The sequence below is a fragment of the Lynx canadensis genome, chromosome E3, assembly GCF_007474595.2.
Source record: "Lynx canadensis isolate LIC74 chromosome E3, mLynCan4.pri.v2, whole genome shotgun sequence".
Lineage (NCBI taxonomy): Eukaryota > Metazoa > Chordata > Mammalia > Carnivora > Felidae > Lynx > Lynx canadensis.
Window position 1 is genome coordinate 27,043,366 of NC_044318.1, and position 14,948 is coordinate 27,058,313.

Here is a 14,948-nt window from a genome sequence, read left to right on the forward strand (position 1 = left end):
CATCAACAGAGAACGAGATCATTCCAACACTTCCCATGGACTTCCCGATCTTTGAATTCTCATTCCACCCACCATCTGTGTGCCACTAACGTTCCAATAACCTCACCTTCACAATGTTCGAAAATCTCTAAGAATGCTTCCCACGTCAAGTACGAACACCTGTGCTGGGTTTAAAACTCACTCATCATAGAACATTCCTAGTAGGGACGTGAGGTGGCACAGCTACTTTGGAGACCGGTTGGGCAGTTCTTCAAAACGCTAAAGCGTCATTTGACCACGTGACCCAGCAATTCCTGGGTACGGACCGAAGAAAAATGGAAAGATCCGCCCACGCAAAAACTTGGACGGAAATGTTCATAGGGGCATTATTCCCCTATGTCTGTCCCCATGTCTATCGACTGATGCATGAACACCCAAAATGCAGAACCACACCATGAGATACTATTAAGCAATAAAAAAGGAAGGAAATAGCGATGCACACTACAACACGGATGAACTTTGAAAACATTATGCCAAGTAAACAACGCTGGTCAGGAACGACCTATGTAGGTATGATTCTGTTCATATGAAATGTACAGAACAGACAAATCCCCAGAGACAGAAAGTAGGTAAGTATCTGTTTCAGGCTGAGGGCGTTGCGGTAGGCAACGGGGAGTGACTGCTAAGGTACGTGGGCTGTCTTTTTGGGTGGGATGATGTTCTGGAGTTAGATTGTGGTGATATTTGCGTACCCTTAAGAATATACTAGAAGCGGGGCGCCTGGGTGGCGCAGTCGGTTAAGCGTCCGACTTCAGCCAGGTCAAGATCTCGCGGTCCGGGAGTTCGAGCCCCGCGTCAGGCTCTGGGCTGATGGCTCAGAGCCTGGAGCCTGTTTCCGATCTGTGTCTCCCTCTTTCTCTGCCCCTCCCCCGTTCATGCTCTGTCTCTCTCTGTCCCAAAAATAAATAAACATTGAAAAAGAAAATTAAAAAAAAAAAAAGAATATACTAGAAGCCACAAAACTGTACCCCTTTAAGTGGATGAAGGATACGGTATGCGAAAAATATCTCAATAAAGCTATAAGAGAAAACCCACTCTGTGATAGGCAATTCTGTTTCCAACAAGATGGAAGGCTAAAACAACATGAAAAGTCTCCCGTAATATACCTAGAAATGCCGAATAAAACCCTTTTAAGAATATTTTAGATGTGGGGCGCCTGGGTGGCTCTGTCGGTCAGGCATCCAACTTCAGCTCAGGTCATGATCTCACGATTTGCGAGTTCGAGCCCCGCGTTGGGCTCTGTGCTGACAGCTTGGAGCCTGGAGCCTGCTTCGGAGTCTGTGTCTCCCTCTCTCTCTGCCCCTCCCCCGCTCACACTCTGTCTCTGTCTCTCTCAAAAAGAAATAAAACGTGAAAACAAAATTTAAAGAATATTGTAGATGCATCGCTGAGCTTGCAGGAAAGAAAAGCGAACTCCCGGAGGGAAGTCACAATCAGAGCTGAGGCTGTACCTGCTGAGATCGAGAGAAGGATGGACTGCTCACTAACTAAAGATGTCTTGTAGAGCTCTAACCCGCACTGGATATGAGACCTTTTGTACGCCTTAAACGTTTCATCATTTTTAACTATGGAGGTGCTGGGTTGAGTAGTGGACCCCTGAACTGTGAATATGACTTTATTTGGAAATAGGGACACTGCATGTGTCAACACACTAAGACCCCTGGTATCCTCAAGAGAAGAGAGATACGGAGGTACAGACACAGAGGGAAGAAGGCCATCTGACAAAAGATGCAGATATTGGAGGATGCAAATGTAAGCCAGGGAATGTCAAGGATTGCTAGCAACTCCCAGAAGCTAGGAAGAAGCCCAGAAGGATTCAGAGGGCTGGCCAACACCTTGATATCAAACTTCTAGCCTCCAAGAGTATGAGAGAGGAAATTTCTGTAGTTTTTAGGCCACCGAGATTGCAGTCACTTGTTATAGCAACGTCACGAAACTAATGCAATGAATATCAAAAAACAACCGGGGACACCTGGGTGGTTCAGTCGGTTGAGCGTCCGACTTCAGCTCAGGTCACGATCTCACGGTTCTTGAGTTTGAGCCCTGTGTCAGCTCTGTGCTGACAGCTCAGAGCCCGGAGCCTGCTTCGGATTCTGTGTCTCCCTCTCTCTCTCTCTCTGCTCCTTCCCCACTCACGATCTGTTTGTCTCTCTCAAAAATAAATAAACATTAAAAAATATTTTAAAAAACTTGTAGGATAGTGCTAAAGCAATACTTGGAAAGAACTACATAACCTTAAATGCATATATTGGGGGGGGGTAGACTGATAATTAATGTGGTAAGCATCTAACCTGAGGAGTTAGGAAAATAGAAGCAACCCAAAGAAAGCAATAATAAACAAAAGAACAGAAATAAATGACTGCACGCACACAAAAGAAAGACAGCAAGGAAGGAAGGAAAAAGTGGAAGGGAGGCATGGAGAGAGGAAAGGAGGCAAAGAGGAAGGAAGGCAGAAAGGGAAGAGGGGGAGAGAGTGGCAGAGGGAGGGGAAAGGGAAAAACTAAAAGAAAAGAAAAGGTGGGGAGAGTAACTTCAGCAAGACTAGATCAGGATAGATAATGGATGGATGGATCGATCGATTGATCAATCACTCAGTCAACTGAGAGATAGATAGATGGATAGATAGATGGATGGACGGATAGATAGATAGATAGATGGATAAATGGATGGATGGATAGATAGATAGATAATTGATAGATAGATAGATAGATAATTGATAGATAGATAGATAGATAGATAGAAGGCACATGTACCCTTCACAGAAGATTTATCTATTCATCACAGTAGACACAGAGCCTAGAGTCACTTTTAGGGGCCCAGGAAAGTGTTTAAGTTTCTTTTAAAATCAAAACAACATAGTTATAAAATAGAATTTCTGATACCATCTTTAATGGAGGAAGAAACTCACGAAGGCCAAAGCACCTAGAGCCCACAAAAGTCATTTTGTGGCCTTTATTCCCTTGAGGTTAGAGTCTTATCTATAAGTGACGGGGCCTAAAGCATAGAAAAGGTAAGTAACAAGACTAAGGCATAACTTACAAACTTCTCCTAGAAGGTGGATCGCACAAGGACAGACCCCAGTCACGAGCAGTAGGGGCAGCTACCATGGACAGAGGAGCATTTTCCGCGTGCTGGGCGCCCTGCTAAGTGCTTTTACATGTACTGTACCACAATCTCTAGACAACTGCATGAGGAAGGTATTATTTAGATCTCTGCTTGACAAAGGAGGTCACCGAGTCTGAGAATGTAGGAACTTTGTCAAAGTTCCATAGTTGGTAATGGAAGGCAGACTGGGCTTCTGGATACAGTTAGAGATCCAAAGGAAGGCAAAACCCGGCCTCTGCGACAAAGAAGGAGACCAGTTCCAAGGCTCTTGCAGCAGCAGACAAGAGACGCCGGGGACCTCGTTTTACGGCAGTGGTGACAGCGATCAAAAGGAGAGGAAAGATTTGGGAGATATTTAAGAGATCCCATCACAGGGCAGGAGACAGCAAGTGTTAGCGCCGGAAAGCGTGGGAAGGAGTAAGTGAGCCCGGCTTCCGGTGCAGGAACCGGGCGGTAACACCACTCACAAAGATGAGCCCCGTACTGCGCTTGTGGTCTCTGGGGCACCCGAGGGACATCCAGATAGACTCAGATGTCCCGTGTGGAGCTGAAACATAGGACCAGGGAAGTTCAGGTGGCAGACAAACCCAAGATATGAACCTGGAAGCCGCCAGCATGATAGGACCCACAGCCGCGACAGAGGGCAGGGGGGGAAAGGCTGGGGGCAGCTATCAAGCAGCAAGAAGGAGAAAGACAGATGATGCTCAGGAACTTCACGATATCTAGAGGAGGAATTGCATCCTTCAAAACTTCTATCTTCACCACTCTATATGCTCCCTCACTGAAGGTACACTCCAAGTTCAAGACTTCAAGGAACCCAGACTTAATGGAATGGAGAAAGATCCCAGTGCGAACCACGTCGTTAAGCTGATCTGACCACCCTCCCTCCACCTATTAATGATCACTGCTTTGACTTTAATATTTGCAATGGTTTTACAACCATTTCTGCATTAACCAGGCAAGGTTGGTGTTACCAGGATCCCTTGACAGGTGAAGAAATGGAATATCTGAAGGATTAATTATTTGACCTTCCAAAAGTAATGGAGCCTCCAACACACACACACGAATGTTCCATCCAGGAAATTCTTTGGGAAGAAACAACCCACCACGGGAAAGCATGATGGTGACAAAGTAATGGCAGGAACTCATTAAAAGGAATACCGTACAGCTATGAAAATGCACGGATAAATAGATGAATCTCAGACACTCAGTGAAAAGCAAGTGAAAAGCAAACATGAAAAATGCCTATGGGGGCTCCTGGGTGGCCACGTCAGTTGAGCGTCCGACAGCAGCTTGGGTCACTGGTCTCACGGTTCGTGAGTTTGAGCCCCCGCATCGGCTCTGCGCTCACAGAGAGGAGCCTGCTTCGGATCCTCTGTCTCCCTCTCTCTCTGCCCCTCCTAACCATGCTCTCTCTCTCTGTCAGAAGTAAATAAATGTTAGAAAAAATGAGAATTAAAAATAAATTTTAAAAACGCATAGAATTCCAAGGTTTCAAAAGCTAATCAAAACACAGTTCGAAGCTGTAAACTTATTTCGTGCAACTAGAAACAACCGCAAAAAAGAGACGGGGTCCTCACTGGGTAACGCACACAAAGGGCCTCAGAGGGCCTGGTAATCCCCCACTGGGAAGCGACATTACAGAATTATTACCTGACGTATACGTGATGTATATAACGGATGACGTCATGCATAATAAAAAAGATGATGAAGGGACTACTGACAGGGGAGGGTTTTTTTTCCTCCTTTTGCCCATTCACCCTGGATTTTCCCTTCTTCTCACTAGGCCACCAGCTCGGCCTTTCATGGCTTTTCCTGCCAGCACGGAGCCCAAGGGTCAAGGAGGGAGATGACTGGAATGGGGCACGACTGACCTTCAATCTAACCGAGCAGCTTCAATGGAAAACATCCGATTCTTCCTCTTACGTCATCCGGGTGGTTTGGTTAGCGCATCTTTTTCTTCCCCTGATGATAAAGCATTTCTTTTGTCCATTAAATGCCACCTCCGAGCTAAAATGCATCCCAGCTGTGTTTGCCCCGCATCGTCCGTGGCCAGCCTTTCCCAAACAGGCCGAAGGGCCAGGGAAGGAATTCATTTTTGAAATGGCATAGGAATTAAGACTAGGAATGCATGTTAATCCCACCAAGAACACAAAGGGAACGACACTTCCCGGTGAAGTCTTTTCTCCCCCCTTTCTGTGGCTTTATTTCTTCCATTGTGAAAGGCACCCACTTAGCAGCCTCAAAAAAGATCATTTTTCACGGTGCAGTGTGACAACTACGAATTATATATTTTGTGGTCCGTGCGCTCCCATTTTCCCCCCAATTTAATCTGCCAGAAAGGTTCAACAAAGCAGCAAAAATCTTCACTGGCATTTTCACGTGCCTACTTAGGCCCCGGAACGCAGTGGCAAAGATAAATAAGAATTCAAGATCACCGACAAGGCTCGAGTCGGTCCTCACTTAGCCAGGAAAGGTGAGCACTGGAGCAAGGAGGGATGACTCCGTGCATCTGGGAACCTTCTCTTCTGAAAGTGCCTTTGCGATCTGGCCAGAAACAGTTACGGCCGCCGCCGACCACAGTGAGTTTTGTAGGCACGGAAGTTCCGATGAGCAAAGGGAAGAAGAAGAAAAGAGGGACAGAGGGGTGGGAATAGAGTCGCTGCCTGGCACTCGGCCTGGGAAGACTCATCATTCCCTCCTCCGGGCCCTGCCTTCTGAGTTATTTCAGCTGAAGTCTGCAGAGTCAAGCTAAAGATAAAGGGAGGAAGAGCCAGTTGAGGTCAACCATCCCCCAGCACTTCTACCAAATAATCTTCACGTTTCTCTCCAGATCCACCGTCCACCCTCTTTCCCTGCTTCCTATCCCGGGAGACAGACCGACAGAGACAGCATCAGGGATTCCCCCGCCCTATGGCTTTGGGATGGAGTCCACCAACAGACACGATGGATGGAAAGAGAGAGGGGTTGGGGTACGTACTCCCCAGCTCCCTCCCGACGGGACAGTGGTTGGATAGAGGCTGCTTTCTCAATGCCGCTGTTGCTACAGGGCAGCCCTGTCCTAGGGTTACCCCCGGGGTTATAGCTAACCCTGTGTTCTGTGAACCGCTCCCTCCTCTCCCCCCCCTGCAGGGTTTGGCAGGCCAACAGCTTTCTCTTCTGTGGCGATCCCTAGGTGAGTCAGCATCCCTTGTCAATCTTGTGGATCTCTGAAACTTGGTAAATATTTTGCTAAACTCTCTTCAATCCCCTCTTCTGGGTGTGCCATCCGTTTGCTGCTGGGATACGGACAGATAGAGCCTCCCACCTATCCCCGGGGGGTGGCATCTCCCGCGGTGCCACATCTTGGCACTCCCCTGAAGGGCAGGGATGTAGTCACCCCAGTGCCTGACAACCGGGGAGGTTTTAAAAACTGTCGAGTATACGGATGAGTAGAGAAAGATCTGGAGATTCAACTCAGAGCCATTTGTGATAAAGTGAATAGTTGATGTCAAGAAAGAACATAACTACGTGTCCACGAGATAACATCTACTAAGAGAAGAACAATTAAAGCTACTTATTACAGGGGCACCTGGGTGGCTCAGTCGGTTAAGCATCCGACTCCGGCTCAGGTCTTGATCTCGCGGTCCGTGGGTTCGAGCCCCGCGTTGAGCTCTGTGCTGACAGCTCAGAGTCTGGAGCCTGCTTCGGACTCTGTGTCCCCCGCTCTCTCTGCCCCTCCCCTGCTCACGCTCTCTTTCTCTCAAGAATAAATAAACATTAAAAAATTAAAAACAAAAAAAGAGAGTCCACGCTGATGAATGTCACAGGGAAGTCGAGCGTGAGAAAGGCCATTGGGTTGACCGTGGAAAAGGCCCTGGTGCCCTTGAAGACTGGCACGTCCGGGAAGTAGGCACCTCCAGGGCAGACAAGAAAGGGGGCAGGAGGCAATTTCCCTCCTCAGTCGGGACCCCTGAGCTGGACCCATGTGGAGAGTCATGAGCCATGAGCTCCCGGTGTTTCGCATTCTAGCGATAACCCACTAGAATATATCATGTAAAAAGAATGATATTTATTAAAACGACAAATATGACCATACATCTGGAAATAGCTGTAACCAATAGGGAGAAAATTATAAAATTCTAATAAAGGGAATAAAACGAGACATATCTAACTTGGCAGAGAGATGTGCTTTTGAATTAGAAGGTGAGATGCCGTGAAGACATAAATTTCTCCCCTTTAATGTAGAGGGAACAGAAACTCCAAAATTACCCCAGCAGAACACAGAGGTAAGAAAACTTAGATTTTTTTTTCTGTTTTAAGAAGAAAAGTGGGAGGGGTGGCCCTATCCAATATTAAGTTAGCAAATAAAAGCAGTAAGAATTCAAGTGGCAGGGTCACCAGGAGGAAATTCTACATATCCACTGGGAAGCGAGCCTGTAAATATTGGATAGTCATCCCATCTTCCAAACATTAAGCCATAAAAATAACCCCGACTTTTGAAATTTGAGAAATTCCCTTCTAGTGCACTTGGGTCAACACCTAACTTGTGGATGACAGAGAAGCCCTGCCCATCTCGCACGGAGCCCGGGGATCCGGAGTTGCAGAGACCCGACGACCGCCCGGAAAAACTCAATCGCTCGGCCCACGTCCATCTTCGGTTAGGCCCAAGCCACAAAGGCTCCATGGTGGCAGCAAAAATAAAGAGCCACGGCTGTAAATCGAGTCCGAGCCGCCTTCCTACCTCTCCCCGTACGACGGAGGACATAATTTTCTCCAGGGTTACAGCTTAAACTCACGAGTTTACAGGTAACCAGCATCATTCTTCCAGAAGTAGGGATACGGCACTCACAACAGACACACAAACTCCAGGACGGATGGAGTCTGCAGCGAAATATGGTCTGGTGCCTCGTCAACTCGTAAAGCTCCCCAACATCCACGGCACGTGTGTGCCCGTTCACGCACACACACACGCCAGCCAACGGTGCCACGCGGCCCAGTTGGGTGAGCGCGTGCGAGGGGGGTCTCTGCAGAGGCTCGGCGCCTCCTGAAGGTCACGGAGTCTCAGGGAGCTCCTCTGCGATGCTACGGCATTTGGAAGTTGTAAACCTGACAATCGGGACGTTGCAGCCATAAACTTCACAGTAAGCAATAATTCCAGGCATATTCCCGGCCAACTTCTCAACAGGGACCACCCCTCAGAAATGCATGAAGAGGGGGCCACGGAGGGGCTTAAAACACACGGAAAATCTCTAATAATTAAGACAGCAAGACAATGGAACAAGAAATGATAGGCCCATGAGTGGAATGGAAAAGCTAGCCTGGAAACATTGTCAAAAGAGAGAGAGAGGAGAGTACCATCTGGGACACAAATATTAGTGATAACTACTCAAACTGACAAATGTCCTTTAGATGCAAAGCACTATACTGTACTAAGCATTTCAATTATCAGTATACAATACTTATGTGAAACAAATATGCTAATCGTATCTGTGTTATATATTTATATAATTTTTTTTTTCTTTTTTTAAGTAGGCTTCACGTCCAGAATGGAGCCCAACGTGGCGCTTGAACTCACTACCATGCGATCAAGACATGAGCCGAGATCAAGAGTCGGACGCTGAACTGACTGAGCCACCCAGGCGCCCCATCGCATATGCATGTTATTTCTAATTCGTTACTCCAACGACTCTTGGGACTCACTCTTGCGTATCTCTTGACCCTGTTCCTCCTCTGCATCCCTGGATTCAAGCCCAAGTCCTCGAGTTATTGCAGTCAACTCCTAACCCAGTCCTCAGAGGGAGACTAAGCCAGGGTGTGAGGCACACCAGGCTGATCACTGCCTGCTTAAAATTCATCAGTGCGTTCCTGCTGCTACAGGAAAAATCCAAACTCCCCATGTAATATACAAAGCCGCTCATTAGCTGACTCCCTGCCCAGCCTCGTCCTCCACCCTTCCCCCTGCCTCATAGTTTCTTCTGAGCTATCCCACACTCTGCTGACGCCTCTAAAAAGTCACTGCCCCTCCGTGCCTCCGCCAATCATCCTCGCGACTCGACACAAACCTGCAGACCCTTTCTGAACACCGCCCTGGCCAGAGAGTCAGATGCCGCCTCTTGGTGGAAATCTCAACCAGAGCACGGCTCCTATCATATCATATATGCCCTTGACGGCTCAGTCACACTTCCTGGGAACAGGAAGACCTCTCTGTGTCTTACACACGCCCTGGCACATAGGAAGCGCTTCGTACATGTTGCACACGTGAACGAATAGCTGAGTGAGCCAAGCCACTGAACGCACGAATAAGTGAACGAGTGCATTATGAGCTGCGCTGGCCAAATATATTACCACGTACGTTCTAGTGCTGACACAGACATCTCCTGGAGACGTGTCAGAAACTGGTAAGCCCTGCTTCACGAACTCCTATCAAATCATTATAAAATCCCCAGCTCATTTATTAGCGTGATGATCTTGACATTTGTTGACATCTGCATTATAATGATTTTGACATTTTCTGTCCCGTATCCTCAGTGCTTCTCAGACATGATGTCCGAAGGTTCTGTGAGTCTTGATATCTTGAACGAACTCACAGAGTTCAACCGTGTCAGCTGCTTCTTGGCAGAAGAGAACGGAATAAATCGTTCCTCTATCTAACGGCAAGAGTGCCCCCGGGATCCGACACTGAATCCTGAGTTGGAAGGAAGGAAAATTCAGCTGCTTCTCCACACCACCATCCAGCGCGGGACTTCCAGACAGATGGCCACCCAGTTTCTGCTATAGTCCTCTAGAAACAAAGAACTCACCACCTTGCAGGGCAGGGCATTCCTGGTTTATCTGTCATGCAAATAAGTACGCTTTCTTGTTATTTTCAGATATTTCAAGACATTATCATGACCTGTCTTCGTATTCTCTTTTTTCCAAGCTAAACATACCCACTCCTCAGTCATGTGATAGAACCATGGTTTCCAATTTTCCATGATGTCTTAGCCTGCTCAGGTCGCTATAACAAAATACCATACATCGAGAGGCTTAGACCACAGACATTTGTTTCTTAGATTTGGAGGCTGGGAAGTCCAAAAGTAAGGTGCTGGTTCTTCGGTTCTTGGTGAGGGCTCTCTTCTCAGCTTGCAGACAACCGCCTGACTGCTGTGTCCTCACGTAGCAGAACAAGAGCAAGCTCTGGTGTCTTCTTCTCCTCTTAAGGGTACCAGTGCCATCACGGGGACACCGCTCCCATAACCTCCTCTAAACCTAACTACCTCCCGAAGGCCTCACCTCCTAATACTATCACATTGAGGGTTGGGGCAGTAACATCTGAATTTGGCAGAAGGGGATACATACATCCACTCCATCACCCATGGTCGTCCGCCGTTGGATTCTATCCTAGAAGACAAAATGATGACTAATAGGTCTTTGGATGTGGCTCCCCCCGGGAGCCCAGAATACTAGAAGTACATTTTTGCCCATTAACCAAACTGTTCATGCAGCATTTGCAATTCCAAGAGATATGAATCATTGTTATGTGCTTGAAGTGCCTTTGGAACAAACTGTCCATAAATTTTCAAACTGCAGTTTTATACAAAATGACATATCGTACATGTATTATGAACTTTATACTCCCTGGAATCTTTTCTACAAAGATTATTTAATTTGATCCTCAGAAGAGCCCTATCCACATTCCGCAGAAAGGAAAAGGGAGGCCCAGTCAGGATTACGAAGGCCCCTCAGACCACAGAGGACAGTCAGAGGTGGAGCCAGAACCTGGGTCGATGTGTTTCAGCTTGCCAGACGTGCCTTAAGGAAATGCACTCTCAGATTTCGTGCTTGATAAAGAGGACCAAAAGGGCCTGAATCTCCCTCTTCGTGCCGAGCAGACATTGGCACAAACATCCCCCTGTGCGTGGAGGTGATGAGCACACGCCTCCGGGCTGGCCCAGGCTCTAGCTGATGCATATGTCTGAGCGTGTAGATGAAAAAAACTATTTCTAATAAAATAAAGAAGCGACGCACTTGGCAATCATCGAGATTGCTTAGAGCAGACGGATGAGAGACGCTGGCTGCACGGGTTAGTTGCGTCACTTAGCCTCGCATCACTCATAAAAACTACACAAGGGGGAAAAAAGGCTGACCTAGGGCTGGGTGGGAAATATGCTGAATTGGAGAAAGTCCCCCGCCGTGACCTACAAAATTCGCTGGCGTCAAATGCATGCAAGACATTGCCGACCATGCCATTTGCCACATTCGTCTGGCACCTGCCGGTCCTAAGAGGTTTCAGAGCAAACTCCCACTCCTCCCTTCTCATGCCCTGAACCCTCCTCCTAGGGTTCTATTCCTAATGAGAGGGGTTAAAAAGGGAGGGGGAGAAGGCAGTGAACTAACCTTCACCAAATTCTGTAAAAAGCATATACGTTGTCAATACCATACGTAGACATCCACAGATTTTTGAGTGACGACGGTGGCCACGTCATAAGGGTAAATTATGAAATCAGAAAAGGGATGAGGAAGAGAAGACAACATAAAAGTGAACCCCTTTAGGGAAGTGTTGCTATCTCCTTCGCTCCTAAAAATCATCAGCATCACCCTCCTTTAATGTGCGCGTGTCTGCAAACACACACACACGCACACACACACCACCGCCGCCACAATCATCATCCAATCACCATCACCACCGCTACCATGACCATCCCTGCTTCTAGGAACTAGAAATCATAAAACACCCATTCTCAAAGAGCTACTCAGAAGCACCACAAGTTTAAAAATGAACAGCCAGGTCCTCGTTTCCTCATAAAGAGACCCTGTTGGCTAAAGATCCCATTGACTGATAAGGACATTTCCCCTCTAAATGCTTCTCCAACGCGCTACATTAGATTTCTGTTCAGGAAATACATACTTTCTGCCCCCCACCTCCCTGGGAAGAGTACACATCCCCACCCCACTAATGTTGGGCCTGACCATTTTGCTGGGCAAAGGCTACTTCCCCTTCCTTAATTCTGGGCTTGGCCATGAAGCTTGGCTTGGGTCAACAAGGTACTAGAGGACGTGACCCGAGAAGAAGCTTGAAATGTGCTCGCGCTTGGCGGCTTTCACCTCTTCACCTGGTTTCAACATGACAACGGGCTTTGGGTGGCCCATTGGTCCAAGGAGGATGAGACGCACACGGAACAGCTGGGTGCCATCTGTAGCTAAAAAGCAAGCCCGGCCAAACTCAGGCTAGATTCGCCTATCTGAAGACACAGGAGAGAAAGAAAGACTCCAGGAAGAGCTCACTTACATTTTTTACCTGAGCAACAAAGAATTTTGGACGCTGGTGCCGTTCAGTAAGATGGAAAACGGGGGGAGGAAAAGATTTTGGATACGAGTGGGCGTGACACAGAGACAAGCATTCCGTTGGGACACACTGCGTTGGAGATGCCCACGAGACGTCCAAATGGAGATGTCAAGCATATAGGGGATGAGGTCAGCTTTAGAGATACAAAATTAGCATTGACCCAAGCGTCCGAAGGGAATTTAAAGACATGGTCCTTGAGTCACCTAGGCAACAGAGATACACAGAGAACAAGGAAGCCTGAACGCTGAGCCCTGGGCACTCCAACAGGCAGGGGACAGAAAGAGAAGAGCCGTGACAAGAAAATTGGCATGGAGACAGAAAACCCGGAAATGGTGGATTTCGGGAACCGCTCCCTTGGATTTGGTCATGCCGAGGCACCAGTAAATCCTGCAAGACCAGCTTCAGGGAACCAAAACCTGGAGCAGCCTCGAGAGAGAACAAGAGTGAACGAATGAAGGCAGCAGGTACAGGTAATGCTTCCAAGGCGCCTCTGTAAGAAAGAGCAGAGAAATATGGAGCGCCTTCTATTCTAGATCATTACGGAAAACAGTTACCCTGACAAAAGCATCAATCAATAAATAAGCCTTGGCATGCAGAGGATGTGGGTCTGTGGACCCCAGGGCCCTCTCTGCCCTGGTGGGACGACGGCCTCACGCAAATCCCGGCCACGAAACTCGCACGTGTGAAATGGGGGCTGAAAAGTGTCTGAGACCCCTTGTATTCTCGGATTCCACGCTCCTCTCCGTGCAGCCCCGGTGTGAAAACATATGTGACAGAATGAGGACACGAGCAAGAAAGCTCATCTGTCAGGAAACGAAGGATGTGGAATAACCTGGCGGCATCTGGAGACCAGCAGACTTCCAAAGGCCTTTGTTCCGGGGGTTCCGCGGTTACGTGCGGCCCGCACAGTGGGCAGCTGTGAGGTCCCAACACCTGACGCAGAGCGTCAGAGCCCCGTGGCATCGCAGTAAACCAGAAGAAGGGAAGCAAGAGGCAAGATCCTTCCGGACCTGGGCGGGCCCAGCTACAGCAACACAGGCACTAGCTTAGGACTGATCACTCCGTGGACAAGTGGCAAAATCCAACCTCTTGGAGATTCAATAAATTCAGCGGATGCAAAAGAGCCCCCCAAGTAAATATGAATCCCCAAATCTCAGGCTTTTAGGCTCATCCAGGGCCACTCCATTCCTCGACCTAATGCAGGATACACCTCCTCCACTGTGCCGCCGGGATGGAATCCAGCCTCAGATAAACGCCTCTGGAGGTTCAAACTCACACGTGAGCCCCCAAACAGCCTACTCCATTGGGTTCCTTTACATTTTTATTAATGTGTTTAGTTTTGAGAGACCGACAGAGTGTGAGCAGGGGAGGGACAGGGAGAAAGGGAGACACAGAATCTGACACAGTCCCCAGGCTCTGAGTTGTCAGCACAGAGCCCGACGCGGGGCTTGAACTCACGGACCGTGAGATCATGACCTGAGCCGAAGTCGGATGCTTAACCGACTGCGCCACCCGGGCGCCCCCACTGGGTTCATTTTAGATGTTCTCTGAATAGGGTTAATATCGGCCTCACCATTTGATATTTCACACATTGGTCTTAATTCTGCCTGGGAACACACAGAAAAAGGCGGCTTCCTCTGAGCCCCGGAACTATCACTGTCACCACCATCCCTGGAGCACAAGGCCTCTGTGGCCGGGACAGGTTTCTCCGTCTTTTCTCCTCCTGGATCGTCTCACGTGCTCCTGATTCCTCTATGTCCCATGTCACCTTGCTTCCTTCCCTTGCTGGAGCCCCCCACTGAGGAAAACAAACAGGAGGCAGAGCAGAGGTAAGTGTTCCACGGAGAAGCTTACGGCCCTGGTTCTCAGTGCGGCCAACAGCCTCGACCTGGAGGCTGCAGGTTTAGGCAGGTGGAAGAGTCTGGACACTTCACTAAACGGAGATGCAAGTGAATGCAACAGACCAAAAGAAAACACAGTGTCACGCCCCAGCCACTCTCTGCCTCGTAGAAAATGACCTTCATGACAAGGGTTAGTGGAAACGACCTATGAGAAACACCCCGAATTTATTGCTCCTGGCTTGAGAAGAACCTGGAAGCCTTTTGGGGGAAGTGATGACCCACACAACACATGCATCCTAAGAGACCCCCAACACAGACGTGCCAGTTTCCACTTCCAAAGAGCTGCAGTGAATGCACGCGGAAAGAGGGCCTCCGTGGCCCTTCTTTCTGGTATCGGGGCCACTCCCCCCCCAGCATGTGCCTGTTAACCCCGGGGCGGAGAGAGACAGAAGCAGGCTCCAGGCTCTGAGCTGTCTCAGCACAGAGCCCGAGACAGGACTCGAACCCACAAACGGTGAGACCATGACCTGAGCCGAAATCGGACGCTTAACCGACTGAGCCCCCCGGGCGCCCCAATTTTCTGTTCTTCAGGAATAACCAACTACTATAACTTTTCCATCCCCTTGTCTGCAGATAAACTACACACCCACACTGTC

General features: G+C 48.5%; 2 long non-coding RNA genes across 7 annotated transcripts; both read left to right on the plus strand.

Moving 5' to 3' along the window:
* The first annotated feature begins 508 nt into the window (after window positions 1-508).
* On the plus strand, window positions 509-8,697 carry LOC115504043. Of its 6 annotated transcripts, none has more exons than XR_003965564.1 (6): window positions 509-608; window positions 4,931-6,116; window positions 6,277-6,319; window positions 7,306-7,412; window positions 7,635-7,932; window positions 8,656-8,691. It is a non-coding gene; the product is annotated as an uncharacterized LOC115504043 (long non-coding RNA). The 6 variants fall into 6 exon arrangements; XR_003965561.1 differs by having other exon boundaries at window positions 4,931-5,726; window positions 5,978-6,116; window positions 7,306-7,932; XR_003965563.1 differs by having other exon boundaries at window positions 4,931-5,087; window positions 5,539-6,116; window positions 7,306-7,932.
* A 12-nt stretch (window positions 8,698-8,709) lies between these two features.
* On the plus strand, window positions 8,710-10,004 carry LOC115504045. Its single transcript, XR_003965569.1, has 2 exons — window positions 8,710-9,524; window positions 9,655-10,004. It is a non-coding gene; the product is annotated as an uncharacterized LOC115504045 (long non-coding RNA).
* The last annotated feature ends 4,944 nt before the right edge of the window (window positions 10,005-14,948 follow it).